Source organism: Antechinus flavipes, chromosome 3 (assembly GCF_016432865.1).
Source record: "Antechinus flavipes isolate AdamAnt ecotype Samford, QLD, Australia chromosome 3, AdamAnt_v2, whole genome shotgun sequence".
Lineage (NCBI taxonomy): Eukaryota > Metazoa > Chordata > Mammalia > Dasyuromorphia > Dasyuridae > Antechinus > Antechinus flavipes.
In genome coordinates, this window is record NC_067400.1 from 179,774,594 (window position 1) to 179,792,842 (window position 18,249).

Consider the following 18,249-nt stretch of genomic DNA (forward strand, 5'->3'; position numbering starts at 1 on the left):
GGTATTTCACATTCTTTTCCATTGTTTGATTTTTTTGGATATGCTTGACTGATTCTTCTTGTCTCCTCGAGTCATTCAATTCCATTTGTTCAATTCTGATTTTCAATGAAGTATTTTCTTCACTCACTTTTTAAATATCTTTTTCTAATTGTCCAATTGAGTTCTTTTGTTCTATGGAATTTTTTTTCTATTTCACCAATTTTGTTTTTCAGAGAGCTATTTTCTATTTCCATTTCACTAATCCTATTTTTCAAGGATTTTATTTCTTTATTCACTCTGTCTTTGAATGAGTGGGATGACTTCTCCAGACTCTCTTGTCAAGCCTCCCTCTCCTTTTCCCATTTTTCTTCTAGCTCTCTTGTGAGAGCCTTTTTAATTTCTTCTATGAGGTTCATCTGTGCTGAGGAACAGATGATCTCCTCCTTTGGGGATTCACTTGGAGACAGTTTGTTTTTAGTCTCCTCAGGGTTCTATCCGTATAGAAGCTGTCAAGGGTTAAGGTCCTTTTCAATTTTTTGCTCATTCTGTCAGAGAAGAATCAAAGACAAACTAGCAAAAAAAGAAAAAGAAAAAAAAAACCATAAATGGAGTCTGCTTTTTTTGGGGGAGGGGCTGGGTGATGTTACCGAGCTTCCTCTACATACTGCAATGGCAGCAGCGAGGCACAATCCGGACTGTGCTGAGCCTGCGCTCTGAGACTCTGTGGGGGAGGGGTGGCCAGGTCCCAAGAGACTCCAGCTGTTTGGGGTTGTATTCTTCACCCCCAGTGTTTTTAGCTTCTCTGCAGGGTTACTGACTTGCTGCCAGGGCAAAGTATCCAATACTGTAGCAAAGCTCCCTCCACAGAGAGGGCTGAGATCACACCCCACCCCCTCTCCGGTCTGCTTGGCTGTAAGCTGCCTCCCGTGCTCTCGGTACCACTTCCCGCCCTCAGTCTGTGCTGATCTAAAACCGTCCCCGCCCTTGAGCAAAAACAGACCTTTCCTGGCGAATTTCAAGGATGTCTTCTCTTGGTAACTATTTGTGGTTTTTTTTTTTTTCAGTCAAGCATTAATTCAGAGGCTTGTCATGAAATGGATAGTGAGAGAAAATGCAGAGCTTACACAGCTGTGTGACTCCTCTCTGCCATCTTGGCCGGAAGTCCCCAGAGCTCAATGATGCAGAATGGAAATGGCACCTTTCCTTTCTGATAGATGTAACAGAGCTAGTCAACAATTTCAATGTGCTGCTTCAAGGAAAGGGGAAGCTCATCTGTGATATGCAATCACATGTCAAAGCATTTGAAGTAAAATTAGGCCTTCTTATCAAACAAGTGAAGGAGGAAAACTTCTGCCATCTCCCCACAACTCAAAATCTGTTAGTGGAAAAAACATTGATTGCATTCCCAAACAAAACATGTGTGGATTCACTAGAAAAATTGCAAAAGGAGTTCCAATTTAGATTTAAAGAGTTTCATCTCCATGAACAGGACATACAGCTTTTCTGTAACCCATTTTCTGTTGACGTTGAAAATGTGGATACAATTTACCAAATGGAATTGGTTGAACTGCAGAATTGTGACTCTTTGAAAGACTCATTCAAGTCAAGCAGCCTTCATAATTTCTATGCATCTCTTCCCTCTGAGACATATCCTCATCTCAGGAACCATGCAATCAAAATGGCAACCATCCTTGGCAGCACTTATGTCTGTGAACAGACTTTTTCTAGAATGAAACTTTGAAATCTCCAACTAGATCAAGACTAACAGATGCACACTTACATCACTTGTTATGACTAGCAGTGACAAATATGGAACCAGACATTGACCATCTCATTAGCCAAAAGCAGGCCCATAGTTGCCATTGAAATACTGGTAAGTTTGTTGATTTAACTTTACTTCATTTTAAATATTGTATTTGTTCCCATTTTGTTTCTTCACTTCAAAATAAGATGTATGCAGCGTGCATAGGAATTTGTTCATAGTTTTGTTTTTACTATAGTCCGCCCCTCCAACAGTCTGAGGGACAGTGAACTGGTCCCCTATTTAAAAAGTTTGAGAACCCCTAAATTATGGTTTATGAATGCTATAGAATACTATTGTTCTGTAAGAAATGATCAACAGGATGATTTCAGAAAGGCTTGGAGAAACTTACATGAACTGATGCTGAGTGAAATGAGCAGGACCAGGAGATCATTATATACTTCAAGAACAATACTATATGATGATCAATTCTGATGGATGTGGCCCTCTTCAACAATGAGATGAACCAAATCAATTCCAATAGAGCAGTAATGAATTGAACCAGCTTCACCCAGAGAAAGAACTCTGGGAGATGACCACAACATAGAATTCACAATCCCTCTATTTTTGTCTGCCTGCATTTTTTATTTCCTTCATAGGCTAATTGTACACTATTTCAAAGTCCAATTCTTTTTGTACAGCAAAATAATTGTATGGACAAATACATATATTTTATTTGACTTATACTTTAACATATTTAACATGTATTGGTCAATCTGCCATCTGGTGGAGGGGGTGGAGAGAAGGAGGGGAAAAATTGGAACACAAGATTTTGCAACTGTCAATGCTGAAAAATTACCCATGCATATATCTTATAAATTAACAGCTATATAATAAAAAAAATATATAAAATATTAAAAAGACATATTGAGATCATCCAATATAGTAGTGGGTGACCTCAACTCCCTTACTCCCTGCATGTGTAAGGCATAGATTGACCAAAATGTTTAATTGTGTACTGTTACCCAAAGGCATATTGATAATATGAAGAAAAATGACATTAACTAAAAATGTGAGAAAGCAGATCTCTCCAAATTTAGAAGATGATTAAGCTTTATATGTTCAAACTGAGGCAAGAATTGCATCCTTTTCTATGAAAAGACCTTATAATACCTACCATGCTGTACAAACATTAATCCGGTATATAGTTTATAGCCAAGGTATCAATTATACATTTTGGTGATCACATTTTATTTGACAACTAATTTTAGCAATACCAATATGAGAAAAAGGTAAAAGAACAAATAGAAAATTTTTTTTTCCCAAATATTTATTTTTTCTATTTACTCCACTTGTTCTGTCTACAAGTCCTTCCTTGTTTTCTTCCCTACCTCTCAGGTTACTGAAATATAATTCATCTTACTTCCCTCTCTTTCCCCCTCCCCCCCCAATTCAGATCCATCAGTAGTGACATAACCCATTAAATGGGGTTGTAGATTTAGGACTTGGGGACTTTTAGAGACCATTTCTTCTAACCTCCTTAATAACAAAAGAGAATTAAATCCCAGAGAGATTGTAACTTAGTATCACATAAGTAGGCAGAGATAAGACTTAAATAAAGAGTTACAAGAATAGCAAAGATAGTGGAATAGGTGAAAGTGCTCTATTTAGTATGGCTCTCCCAACAGTTATAACAACCAAGATCTAAAAAGAGTACCAGAACAAGTTATCAGAAAATCTCAGGAAAAAACAATATTTGACCATTTATCGAGTCTAATAATCCAAATTTGGCTCATAGTTCAGTGACCAGGGCAAGAACAATAGAATAGGCATGTAGCTTTGTTTCTTTGAATCTGAAGAGCCTTTTCTCTAGTTCATGGGGCCACTAATTATCTACTGGAGTTTCACCCAGGGCCAAGTTTGCTATTTTGTTGCCTAAAATCATATTGACATTTTAAGCCTTGGGAAGCTCATACCATGAGCACAGAGATTATACCATGCCCTAGATCAGATCACATTGAGTACATGGAAAGTTTCCAGATTACTTAAGGAAAACAGAATACAGTGGGAGGATCCAAGATAATGTGGAGCCACACTACTGGAGACATGGGCATTCTGTAATTGATGGGTAACGTATTTATTTTCCAATTTCTTGCCAGCATAAAAAGAGCTGCTATAAATTTCCCTAGTATCAAGGTCTAGCAATGTTGTCACTATTTAAAATTGTATTATATTGTACAACATATTGTATAATATAGTAACTTTAGGGAAATAGTTTGGAACTGTTTTCAGAATGGTTGGTATTTATGGGTCAAAGGTTATGTACAGTTAAATAATTATGAAAAGGGACTTTCTAATCATTTCTGATGCAAATCACAAAGCTGAGGAGAGACTCTGGAATACAAACACAGAAGGAAAGATAAACATATAAAGAAAAATGTGTTTTTAGCAATTAAAATGGATTGTACAAAGTAAAATATTTACATCCTACAAGGAAATGTTATGCATGTCTTCTCAGAAATCTAAAAGTAGAAAGGATCATAGAGAATCTTTAAATAATAAAGAACCTGGGAGTACATTTGTTATACTTTTGATTATCTTTAATAAAGAATAGGAGAAATAAAGGAACATATTAAAGAAGAAAGAAGAAGAAGAAGAAGAAGAAGAAGAAGAAGAAGAAGAAGAAAAAGAAGAAGAAGAAGAAGAAGAAAGGGCAAATGGACTTATTTTCTCATAATTATGGTACACAATTAGAATATTATACCAAAAGGGGAAAACTTTGGATAGCAAGCATTATTGTACCTCACTTTCATCTGGAGGATATAAAGCATACACATGCACAAATCACATGTATTACAAATCAAACATTCAATCTAACAAGGATAAAAGAGGGGACAATAAGAAGATGGAGGAGGGAAATTTTTTTTTTAAAAAAGAAAAGATGGAAGAGGGAATAAAGTTAGGATAGATTCAGAATGTGAGTAATCATAGGTTAAAACATTTTAAGATGTCAGGATATGTGATGAAGAGGCATTTATAAGGGGAAAACTAAAAACAAACAAACAAAAAAAGTATGGATAGGGTGTTGCTGAAGTAGAGAGAAGGAAGAAAAGGAAGATTAAGCTGATTCCATAAAGCAAAGAGCTCTGTTGCTGAGTGCACTCCATCTCCTTTTTCATCCTCTTCTTTGTGAAGTAGAATGAGGCAAATGAAGGGAAAAATATTAAATGAATTGGAGGGAAACACACAATTAAGAGTCATAATCGCAAATATAAATGGAGGCAAATTAACTCATAAAATAGAAGAATATAGCATAATGAATTAGTAAACAGTCTATATAAATATATTTTTAAATAAGAAATACATTTGAAATATAAGATTCACACAGAGCTAAAATAAGGAGATGGAGTAAAATTTATCATTCATTAGCTACACTAAAATAAGCGACATATCTCAGACAAGGCTGAGAAACAATTGAATTTGTTAAAAGATATTAATTGTGAGACTTATTGGTTAAAGCTTAATGAAGACAATGTATTAATATCTATATTTAACTTAGAAGCGTTTAATGGTAGAATGTTTAAATATTTTGGAAAAAACCTAAACAATTGACAGGGAGAAAAGATAGTTATTAGTAATTAGTGTGTGACTTGAATATATTCCCTTTAAACTTAGAAAAATCTAACAATAACAAAAACAAAATAAACAGAGCAAAATAGCATTATTACAATAGTTGGCCATTTGTTATCTATTGTCTTTTTCTTAAATAAGAAAAAATTAAGCTATTAGATTTTTTTTGAGGTTCCCTTTCTATGAGGAATTCAATGAGTTTTGTAAATAATTTTTAAATGAGGCCAATAGCCCATCAAAAAGATACTTTTCAATTTTCCAAGATTGAAAATGAGGAATAAAGTTGAAGATATAGGAGATGGGTGAAAGGAAGAAGATACCCTCACAATATAACTTCTTTTACAAAGATGAGGAGAAAACCATATTTCTGAGTTTTCTGTGCAATAAACATATACCCATATCTTTAAAAACTTTATTTTCTGGGAGGCCCTAAAAGTTAATGTTGAGAGTAGGGCCAAGACTTAGAATTGTCATATCATGCTCTAACAAAGACACAAAGATGACATCATCATATAGTTTGGAGGAAAAATTAGAGATCAAGAGGCAGAAATAGCAAGAGAGCCTAATTCAAAAAGGTATCAAGAAATAATTGTAAATGGACTCGTGTTTTTGTCTAAGCTGCATAAAGGAAATCTATCTGAAGTGAGGAAACTGTCACAGTCTTCCAGTGCTATGCAAAGGCAGTGGAAAATCACATCCAGGGAGTGAGTGGAATGACAATTGAGAACTAGGAGAAGCTACTGACCAAAGGCTATGGAGGTTTTGCTCTACTGGGGAACTGAAAACTAATGAATTTGGACTCTATTGTGTGAACAATAGTTTTTTTTTTTTTTAATAGCTTTCTTATTTTTCAAAACATGTTCAAATATAGTTTTCAACTTTTGCCCTTGCAAAACTTTGTGTTTCAAATTTTTCTCCCTCCTTACTTTTCTCTCCACACCTCTAGACAGCAAGTAATCCAGTATAGGTTAAACATGTGCAGTTCTTCTAAATGTATTTCCACATTTATCATGCTACAAGAAAAATCAGATCAACAAGGGAAAAAATGGGAAAAAAAAAACACTTTACTAAACAACAACAACAAAGGTGAGAATACTATGCTGTGATCTACATTTAGTTCTCATGATACTGTCCCTGAATGCAAATGGCGCTTTCCATCACAAGTTGATTAGAATTGGCCTGAATCACTTCAATGTTGAAAAGAGTCGAATCCATCACAGTGCATCACACATCATCACATAATCTTGTGGTTTCTGTGTACAATGTTTTCTTGGTTCTACTAACTTCATTTAGCATTAGTGTATGTAAGTCTCTCCAGGACTTTCTGAAGTCAGAAATCAGCCTACTGACTTGTTTCTTACAGAACAATAATATTTCATGACATTTATATACCATAACTTATTCAGCCATTCCCCAATAGATGGGCATTCACTCAATTTCCAATTCTTTGCCATTACAAAAAAGGCTGTGCAAACATTTTTGTCTATGTGAATTCTTTTCTCTTTTTTATTAACTCTTTTGAATATGGGTCCAATAGAGACACTGCTGGATCAAAAGATATGCACAGTTTGACATCCCTTTGGGTATAATTCCAAACTGTTCTCCAGAATGCTTGGATGAGTTGGATTCCACAATAGTGCATACTGATGTGTCAGTTTCCCCATATACCCCCAACATTTATTGATATCTTTTCTTGTCATCTTAGCCAATTTGAGAGGTGTAAAGTGGTAGAGTTGTCTTAATTTGCATTTCTCTAACCAGTAGTAATTTAGAGCATTTTTCATATGAATAGAAATAACTAATTTTTTCATCTGAAAATTGTCTTGAATGAAAGAGTTTTAAGAATTATGAGTAACAATAATATATTAAAACATATTTCTTTAAGGTTTGCAAGACATCTTAAATATCTTTTTTCACTTGGAAATGAATAAATGAGAAATGCAACAACATATTTGTATGAGAAATATGAGTCTGGAAACAGTTGAATAGGAGAGAGAAGAGTGGTGATGAAAATATATGTCCTAGTCTTTGATACTGAAGAAATATCATAAGGAGAAATGTATTGTAAAGAGAGTCAGTCAGGAGGGTATGTACCATGTCAAGACAAAATCTTGTCATTGGAGAAGAGACAGAAGATATTACAACTTAAGGGTTGGTTTGCTGGAACTGAGTAGATATAAAAAATGATGCGAGGAAGTAGGACTTGTCCCAAGAGTTGAATGAAAGGGGAGGAAGCATCCCTGTAGCCTTCCTAGTCACAATAAGTATAAGCACATGACTGTTCCTTTCTCATTTGTTCTTAGGCAAATGATTACTTCAAGATAGGGCCCAGGAGATTTTTATGAGTTTGAGAAGGTCAAAGTCCTACAGTGGGTCTCATAGATGATTAGAAAAGAGTGGAAACTTGGGGACAACTGCACAAGTAGTGGCAAATAGCAGGATCTTAAATAGGAACAGAGACACACTAAAGTAAGCAGATAAGGAACAATAGTCAAGAAACTTATTTTGAAAGGCTATATCTCTTGAGAAGAACTAGCTTTTTGGAACCACAGGGTCTAAATGGAACAATAGGCACAAGATGGATTACCAGAACTATGTTGCAGAGTATTATATTTAAAAGAAACATTATAGGGTCTTAACAGAGGAAGAAAAAAACTTCCAAGGAATTGGAAGGAACTTGTACATGTGTTAGATGTGTATGTGTTGTGTATGTGTGTTTCCTTCACTAGCACTATATATTATACTAATTCTTCCCATAGATAGTGCTTGTATTTATATTTTCTACAACTATTTTAATTATTCCTTAAATAATAGGTACCCTTTTAATTTTCAATTCTGCCATCACAAAAAAGAGCAGCTACAAGTATTTTTGGTACATGTATGTCCTTTCCATTTTTTCTTTGATCTCTTTTATATGTATTTTTCATACTATTATTGCTGGGTCAAAGGCTATGCAGAGTTTTACAGCTCTTTAGACATAGTTACAAATTCTTCTTTAGAATGGTTGGGCTAGTTCACAACTCATTCATGTACCTCTTTAACTACAACCTCAACAGAATTTGTCATTTCTTATAGATATAAGGAATTATTTGTGTTGTTTTAATTTGTATTTCTTTAACTAATAGTGATTTAAAATATTTTTTTCATGTGATCATAGATGACTTTGACTTCTTCTTCTGAATTTGCCTGTTCATATCCTTTGACCACTTATCATTTGGGGAATGGCTCTTATTTTTATGAATTTGATTCAGTTTCTGTAAGAAATCTTAGTAAATCTTGGTTTTGTCCTTGCGGTATTTCTGTGACTATAAGGAACCTCAACAAATGTCAGCCAGGTCCCTTTGTATAACCTTCTTCTGAGAACATAAAGAATGTGCTTGTAATTATTTGATAAGACACTGGGAAGCACAGGAAGAAATGGACTCTTCTCCATGTGGTTGATTTAAGGCCTTTCTTTAAACCTTGGCATATTTTTCACTCTGGAAATCTGGCTAATTCCCTGAGAGAAACCAGCTGGCTTAAGGGAATGAATGAACTACCCCCCTGATGGAAGCCCCTATATTTGGGAAGCTGTAGTTTTGAGGAAGACATATATCATACAATAAATTTGGCATAGAACCTTCTTTATTCTCAGCCTATATAAACCCCATAATGGAATATACACTTCAGAGCCTCACCCAAGGAAGCAATGGCCTTACTCTGTGTACTCTGTCTGGCTGCGTGATTTTGTGGTTTTCCCACTCTAAAGAGGTAGGACTTGATGTTTCCCAAAGTGGTGTTGATATATGTGAGATATTTGTCTGTCTTTGTTATTACTGTGATAATGGTAATATGATAAGTTGTGTATTGTTTCTCTATTACAAGTTTTCTCTTCCCTTATGTCTTATTTGAATCAAGGTTCTGAACAGTAATCAATTTATACCACCCCCTTTAAGTCTGTGCCTGTTGAATGAAAATTCCAACCCTAGATTAACTTTACAATTCCCTAGTTATTTGAGAAATGAGTCCTTTATCAGAGAATCTTGTAATGAAAATGCTTGATATTATTTCATTCTCTATGTTTCCTTTTACCAAAATGTAGTTTCCCCTGATTATCTTTTTTATAGGTCTATTTTTATATTTGCTTTGTCTGCAGTCATGATTATTATCTTTCCTTTCTTTTTTTTAAAATTTCAGCTGAAGTATAATACATTTTTCTTTAGCTTCTTATTTTAACTCTGTATATCTTTCTATTTCAAGTGTGTCTTTTATAAATAACATATTGTTGGATTCTATTTTCTTATCCATTCTGCTATCTGCTTCTCTTTTATGGGTGAGCTAATCCTATTCACATTTGCAGTTATGATTAATGTGTATTTTCCTTTATCCTATTTTCCTATTTTTATCCTTCTGTCTTTTTTCTCTAACCCTTTTCAAAAGTCTTTCATTTCTGATTTTTGCCTCTCTTAATATAATTAATATTAATCATTATTACTTAATTATATATCATCAATAATGCATTATAAATTAATTTATTATATAACATATAAAATAAATAAAATAATGATAATATATTTTAATACAATTAATAATCCCCCCTTTTATTATCCCATTTTTTGTCCTCCTACTTCCCTGATGAGTAAGTTAGATTTCCATACCCAAATATATTGTTTGCTCTTTGAATCAATTTAATGAGATAAGTGCTGTTCACTCTTTCCCTACCCCAATTTCTATTCTATGGTAAAAGATGTTCCTTGTTCACCTCTTTTATGTGAAATCATTTTCAGTATTATTTTTTCCCTTCTTTTTCTCAGTCATACCTAATTCTCATCCTTGTACTTTTTTAGTTCTCTGACTATGTAAACTCCTTCAAACCACCCTAATAATGATATAGTTCTTAAAAGTCTAATGTATCATCTTCCAAGTTAGAAATGTTAAAAGTTTAACCTTATTAAAAACCTTATGATTTCTCTTTAATATTTCTCTTTTTATGCTTCTCGAGTCTTATGTTTGGATGTTAAATTTTCTATTCAGTTTTTTTTTTCATCTATCATGCTTTAAAATCCTCTATTTTATTGAATATCCCTTTCACCTTCCACACTATCTGATTATATTTGTTTTTGGTGAGTAGTTGTTTTATGTTTGTTTGTTTGTTTGTTAATTCTAGCTCCTTTATTTTCCAGAATGTCATATTCTAAACTTTCTGCACCTACAATGTGGAAGTTGCGAAATCTTGTGTGGTACTGATTGTGGTTCCACGATATTTGAATTGTTTTTGTCTGTTAATAATATTTTCTCCTTAACTGGATAGGGCTGGAATTTGGTTATAAACAGTTCTGCAATTTTTTTGGGAGGGGAACTCTTTTTTTTTAGTTTCTATTTCACTCCATATATTTAAGACATCTGGGCAATTTTCCTTTATAAATTATTGAAATATGATGTTTAGATTTTCTTCTTTTTTGTTATGGCTGTCAGATAATTTCCTCAATATATTTTCCAGATTAGTTATTTTTCCAAAGAGACATTTTATTTTATTATTTTCCTTTCTTTTTGACTTTGTTTTGTGTTTTTGAGATGTCATGAAATCACTAACCTTCACCTGCTCAAATCTAATTTTTAAGGAATTATTTTCCTCAGTGTTCATTGTTTCTTCAGAAATTTTTGTATCTCTTTTTTCCACTTGGCCCAATCTTCCTTTTAAGGAGGTTTTTACTTTTAGTGATTTTTTTTGGTTCCTCTTTTAGCATTAGGTGAATTTTTTAAAGTTTTTTTTTCTTCAGTTTTTTTTTTTTTGGCCAAATTTTTAATTAATTCATAATTTTCTTGCATCATTATCATTTCTTTTTCTATTTTTTTCTCTGTCACTCATTGCTTTCTTTAATTCTTCCAGGAATTCTTATTGGGCTTGTGTTTAATTAGCATCTTTCTTTGATTCTTTGCTCATTGTTGTTTTCATGTTGTTGTTGTCTTTTGAGTTTGTATCTTGGTCTTCCCTATTACTATAATAGCTTTTTATGATCAAATTATTTTTGTTAGATGCTCATTTATTCCAACCTATTTTTTTTAACTTTGAACTTTATATTAAAATTAGGCTTAGTAACTGAAAGTTTAATGGTAAGGATGATTGACCTAGGCTTTTTTCTGAGATAGTTCTGAGTTCTTCAAGTTTCTGGTGCTTTTATTATGACATGATCTATGATGAAGTGTGGTTACTGTTCTTCTGGTTTATACTCTGGTCTTTACTCAGGAAGGGCCCCTTTTCTTTACCCTTTTGTCACAGACAACTCTTACCAACCTGTTGCTATCTTTCTCTGGAAAAACGTCTTACCCTGACCTTTTTTTTTTTTTTTTTTTTTTTTTTTTTTTTTTTTTTTTTTTTTTGACTCTTCTGCTCCAAAATTTGAATTAGTTATTATTTTAAAGTTGTTTTAGAGGAATGTTGAGAGATTTCAGCTGAGTACCTGTTTCCACTTTGCCATATTTTTAATCCCCTGCCCAAACTTTCCACTTAGATTCCAAAATATAAGAACTTTGAAGTAAGAACAGGAAACAGATTGTATAAAATCAGAGAATTGTCCTATAAAAATAATGACAAGAATGCTAAAGCTTAGAGAGTTGAGATTGGAGTGAAACTAAACATAACAACAACAAGTTTTTGTTATTTTTTCTAATTATGTTGGGAAGAAAAGAAATGATAAGCTCTTTGCTTGAGAATAAACATTAGATTTAAGACAAGTTACTCAAGTCTTATTTTATTTCTGTTTTCTTTGCCCCCCCAAAAAAGAGAGAATGATCTTTTTTTCACTAGAAATAACAGGATCAAAATGACTAAAAGAATGCTGATAGTAAAAAAACAAAGAAACAAAAAAACTCAAAAAACAAAACAAGGTGGCAGTGAGCACCTACTTGGTTGATTCAAGTCATCTGACCCAGTTGACTTATATCCTTAGCTACTGAAAGAGCTCTTTCATGGGATTACTGAACCATTGTTAGTGATAGATAGAAGACCTGGGAAAGAGTAGTACCAAGATATTGAAGAAAGGCAATAATTGTCCTGAATTATTTTTTTTTTAAGAAAAGAGAACAGTGTGTAAACTATATAGCAATGATTCCTAGGACATCCTAGGATTCCTTTGATTCCTAGGAAAATTCTAAAATAGATCATAAATTAGGTGGTTTAAGAACATTCAAAAAGGGAAACAGTGATAACAAAAGAAATAGCAATTCGTTCTGGAAGGACTGATAATAACAGCATTGTGCCCAACTAAGATCATTGCATTTCTTGACAGAATTACTAAAGTGAGAAAGAAAGAAACTTTTGTGGATAAAATTTCTTCAAAATTTTTGATAAATAATCTCTTACCATTTTTGTAAAATCTCCTCATATCTCAAAGTAATTATACTACTTTGGGACTTCTCTGACTGATTTCTGTATCATACCCCAGAAAAGCTCATTATTAGGATAACTTCATCATAATCATACATAACTTCATCAAATTTCAGCGGTCTTGATACTTCATTGTATCACTATCCTCTGTTACTTAATTGGAGTCCTGGGCCATGAACTCCAAGAGCTCAGCTGGGACATCTCTTCCTTTCTCACCTAGTTGGACTACTTTGGTGCTTATCTAATTTGCTTTTTCTGCATACTTCCATGTTCAAGGAAGTTTCTCAATTTGTGTCATTTTTCAGCCTCCTTTTGTAAATTGTCTTTCCCTATTAGATTATAAGATTTTTGAGGACAGAGACTGTATTTTTTTCATATTTGTAGCCTCATCTCTTAGTCCAGTGTAAGCATTTATCATATAATTGGATGATGCTTAGTAGATACATAGTATATAGATGTTTCATAAATGCTAATTGACTGATGGAGAAGAAACACAGAGATAGAAACTGGATAATCCATGCAACCATTGCATGGGGTAAGCTTGCTTCTGGTCTGTGATGACATGGAATGAAGAGGACTGGCTCTCTCTTTAATGAAGAATAAGGATTCTGTGGGTATATTTCATCTTCTTATTTTGTAGTGAAAAAAGGATCATTTGATTATCTTCTTAATTGGAATTAAATGCAAACACAAAAGGACATAAATGCCCATTTGATCTCAACTGGTGGTAAGAGAAGCAAGAACAGCTGTGAGCTTCTTGGTGGCAGAGAGGATGCAAGCCCTTCCCACTGACTGACACTTTATGACTTATGAACACAGAGTTCTGTGGCTTCTCTCCTGGTGTCTAGTCTTCTTCCTAGGTAAAGGAAGATTGGCACCAAATAACTTGGAAACTTTTAAGGATTAGAGTATTCAATATGAGATTGTCAGCAATTGTAACTTTCATAACTTTGAAAAACCATGACAAGAGTCATCCCAACAATGAATCAGTCTGGTGTGTCCTGAAAATAAGACTGACTCTATCCATCATCTATGACACATTTGGATGTGAAGTTGGGAAGAATGTTTGTAGTTATCATTTAAGTTTGAGCCTATTCTCTCCTGTTCTGGTTTGGGAGAATGTATTTGTACTAAGTTTATTGCCATATACCTTTGCATAAGCTAATTGATATTAACTGACAAAATGACACTGGGAAAATTTGCAGGAAATTTTATTATAATTGGTGAACATATTAGAATGGAGCCTCAAACAAATAATATTCAATCTCAGGGATAACTCTATAAATTTGAGGAGGAAATCTACTCAGCCGTATCACCAGCTTGTATACATATGGATTGAGAAATCAAATCTTGTATCATAGTATATGTAAGTAGATGCATTTGTAATTTGTTGTCTAACTCAGATTTCAGAAGACAAAAGTTCTCCAGTGAAAAACTCCATAAGTCTGTATTTGGACTTGTGCTGTTTAAAAATTTGCTGTCAATTCCTTAGAATATGTTAGTCATATTTACAGATAGTTCAAAACTAGGAGAGATAGTTAAAACATTAGATAGTGGAATCAGAGCCCAAAAGATCTTGACAGGATGGAGTATGGGACTGAATTTAATAAGATAAAATTCAAGTGTAAAGTTTTATACATGGGTACAAAAATATCACCTTCATCAGCTCAAGATGAATCATGGTAGATAGCAATGAAATGTTAGTGGACTGCAAGTTCAATTAATATGATTTGGCAGCCAACCAAATTTAATATGTTCTTGTCTGTGCTAAGAGAGACATAGCTTCCCGGGTAACCCAATTCTAAACCACTCTGAGTCAGGGAGGAGCAAAAGAAAAGCAATTACTATTACCAAAGTATGGAGAGAAAAGTTTTTTTCAGTGTATGGGTTCCTTAGCTTAACAAGGTAAGGAGAGTAAGAAATGTAAGCCTCAGGAGATATCAAATTGTCTATAGTTATATTCATAAGGAGTCCCTCAGTCTAATTAGGTTGGGCTGAGGCCAGAATAAAAAGCTCAGTGGAGTAAAAATGTCATTTCTGGGATATACCTCCTTAAGGGTATTTTATTTGTATTCTGATGTTGAATACAATACCTTGGACATAGCAGGAGCTTAATAAATATTTTTAAAATGGAATTGAGTTGCATAAAGGAATAGAATAGTCTTGTTCATATCTGAGCTAAAAAAAATCTACTCATAGACTTATTTTGATATTTCAGGGAAAGGAAATGATATCCCTGTCCCTGCATCTTAGTTTTTTAGAGAAGCAGAGAGATGTCTTCCAAGTAGCAATGGCTTCAACTCAGAAGAGCTGTGATAGAAACAAAAGATAATGATGCCAGAATACATTGTCAAGATCTTCAACAAAGAAATAAAGTTCAGTTGAACAAAAACTTGTCTTTAAAGCATTGTCAAGTTAACTGTTCAGTGAAAAGGTAACCCATACAGAGTTATTGCAAATAACACATTTCCATAATAACCTTAAAGAACAAAAAGGTTTCATTTATCACTATCATTGATTAATTGAAATATCTAACGAACAGGTAGGGAGAAATTATGGACATTGATTACTGACCACTAGGTTAAATTAAAGAGATCATCAATCAATTACACAGAATTTTGGCTTTGCTGCATTCTTCTCTGATCAGATCACAATCTAATGATCAGCCCAAATCAACTACTATCTCAGATATAGAAGCAGCAAGATTAGTAAATAATGAGGGAACTAAAAACATCAGACTAATCAATAAGCTAAGTTATGACATTATAGAAAATTCAAAGATATAGCTATGCATATATCTGGACATTATATAGATATAATATTATATATATATATGTATATATATATCAATATAACTACATGTAATTTCTCATGTGAAATGCACTTTGAATGTAATCATATATTTCTTGTTGAACACGATAAACTGCATGTTTGAGTATGTTTGGTTCTTATTTTGCTGTTTTGTTCATTTAACTATGATTTGTGTTATGTTCCCACTATAAGATTATAATTACTAGGGAGCAGGTACCACATTTTACTTATCTATTTTAGTACCTAACTCACAATTGTACATTAAAAACACTGAATAAATATCTGTTAAATATAGTAGTTAAAATAATGCTAGTGGATGAGCTTATGAAAGAAAAATGGTAGAGTAAAGAGGACTGGTAGGTGAGAAGAAGAGAACTTAGTAGAGGATACAGAGAAGAAACAGGAAAGGACAGATTTGGGAAAGGTGAAATTGAGTTGATAATATATGGTAGAATCTTAGGGAAAAGGTATTGTGGGACTTTAAAGAAGAAGTTTGTAAGGCCCCAAAGAAATCATCCCTTTCATAACTTTGTCTGAGGCTAACTCTGGTTCTAAGAATGCAAGTGTACAAGTAGAGATGCTGCTGCCACATGTTCATACTTCCTTGTTTTCTCTGAACATTAGAACAAAGCCCCAGGATGTCCGAAGTCAACAGAGTACTCTTTAGTTAAATGAAGCAGAAATTTCCTATGTTTCCCTTAGTGACCTGAAATAGTTATTGTAGCTTTCTGAAATAGCTAATCCTCTCCCAGGGAGCAGCTTATACATTTAGAGAATTTGTTTCAAAAAAGGGAAATTGAGGAGCAAGGAAGATAAAACCTAAATTAAACTAAGTTTGGAAGCCTAAAGTTCATTATATCCAGAAAACTTTCACTATTTGGCATAAAGCCAAACAAGAAAGGTAGTCTCTAGTATATTTATTGGTGCATTTAATTAAAACAGGCAGGTTTTAGGCATCCAGCCAGCTACTGCCCCATTTATTCCCTCCCTTTCATAGTCCAATTTCTTACAAAAGCATTTTATGTCCTGTATTTTCACTTCTTCACTATTCATCTTAAAATTTTGTTCTCATCTCTATCCCCACTACTCAAATAAAAATCTCTTCACCATTTATTCTGTGTGACCCTAGGCAAGTCACGTAATTCTGATTGCCTTGCAAATAAAGACACTCATATACACAGAATCACCACTCATCTCCAAATTGCCAAATCTAGTAGTTTTTTAAAAAAATCTTTATTCTCTGACTTTAGCAGCATTGGGCAATGTTAATTTTTCACTCCTAGCTATTCTTTCTTCCCTCTCTTCCGGAAACATTACCCTTTCATTTATCAATTTAATTTAATTCACTTCCTAAATGCAACAGACATTTCTTTCAGCATCTACTCTGGTCAAAACACGATATACCAAGTTGGTGATACAAAGGGGAAAACTAGTTTTCTCACTGCTTCCCTCTTTTTTTTAAAAAAAAAATCTTCTTTGCTGTCTCTTTGGCTTTTTTCCCCTTGAATATTCCTTAAAGTTTTGTCCTTAACTCTTCCCCCCCCCCCTTTTTTTTTTTTAACATTTTCTCCTTTAGTAATCTGATTAATCTCACTTCTGTGCTTTGAATTGCTACATCTGTACAGATGTATACAGATACATATATAGATAATCCCTGTGTACATGTTAACTCCCAAATCTATATTTCTAGTTTTGAACTTTATTCTGAGTTCCCAACCTGCATCTTCAACTATCTAAATGATATCTTCATATAAATCCAACTCCTAGTCTCTACCGAGGTTCTAAAAATAAGAATTTCCAAATCTTAGATTGCTCTTAAAACTACTTTTTTTTTTCTTCCATTATTTCTGTAAGTAGTAAAACTATTAACCTAATCTTAAGCTTTAGTAATCTAGGTGATAGCCTCTCTCATAGTCATCAGATAGCCAATGTGTTATCTTATCTTCTTCATTGCTACCACCTTCTTCTTGAAGAGTACTTTGATTTCAGATTTCAGAGAGGTGATGCCAAGACATACAAGTGAATTGGATTTAAGTAAAGTTGAGCTGACTTTGCACAGCTGACAGCTCTGCAAGGTCACCTATCTCACTTTCCCTTCCAGAACCATTTGGAAAATAGATTAGGATGGCTGGAGATGGCCCTGGATGCAATGTGAAACCCTGACCTTTTTATGCTAAGAACTTCAACAAGTCTCAGATTGAGGCCATATCCAGTTAGTGGTTAAGGATAGGTAGCAATTGAGGCAAAAATGGGCTCTTTTGCATTATCTATCTATCTATCCACACCAAAATATAAATAAATAAATCTGGAAAGGAAAGAGTCTTAATCTTTCTAACCAACACAGAAATGATTGCTGTTTAAATTCACTCTGAGTCAATTAGGATCCAAAGGATGAACAAATGAGGCTTGGCCTAGGACCTATAAAAGACAAATCAGTTAAAGTCACAGTAACTTGGGTTTAAGACCCAATTCTTTTTTTTTTTTTTAATTTTATTAAAGCGTTTTATTTACAAAACATATGCATGGGTAAATTTTTCACCATCTACCTTTGCAAAGACTTCTGTTCCAAATTATCCTCCCTTTCACTCCATCCCCTCCCATAAATGGCAGATAGTACAATACATGTTGAATATGTTAAAGTATATGTTGAATCCAATATATGTATGCATATTTATATAGTTAACTTGTGGCACAAGAAAAATCAGATCAAGAAGGGAAAGAA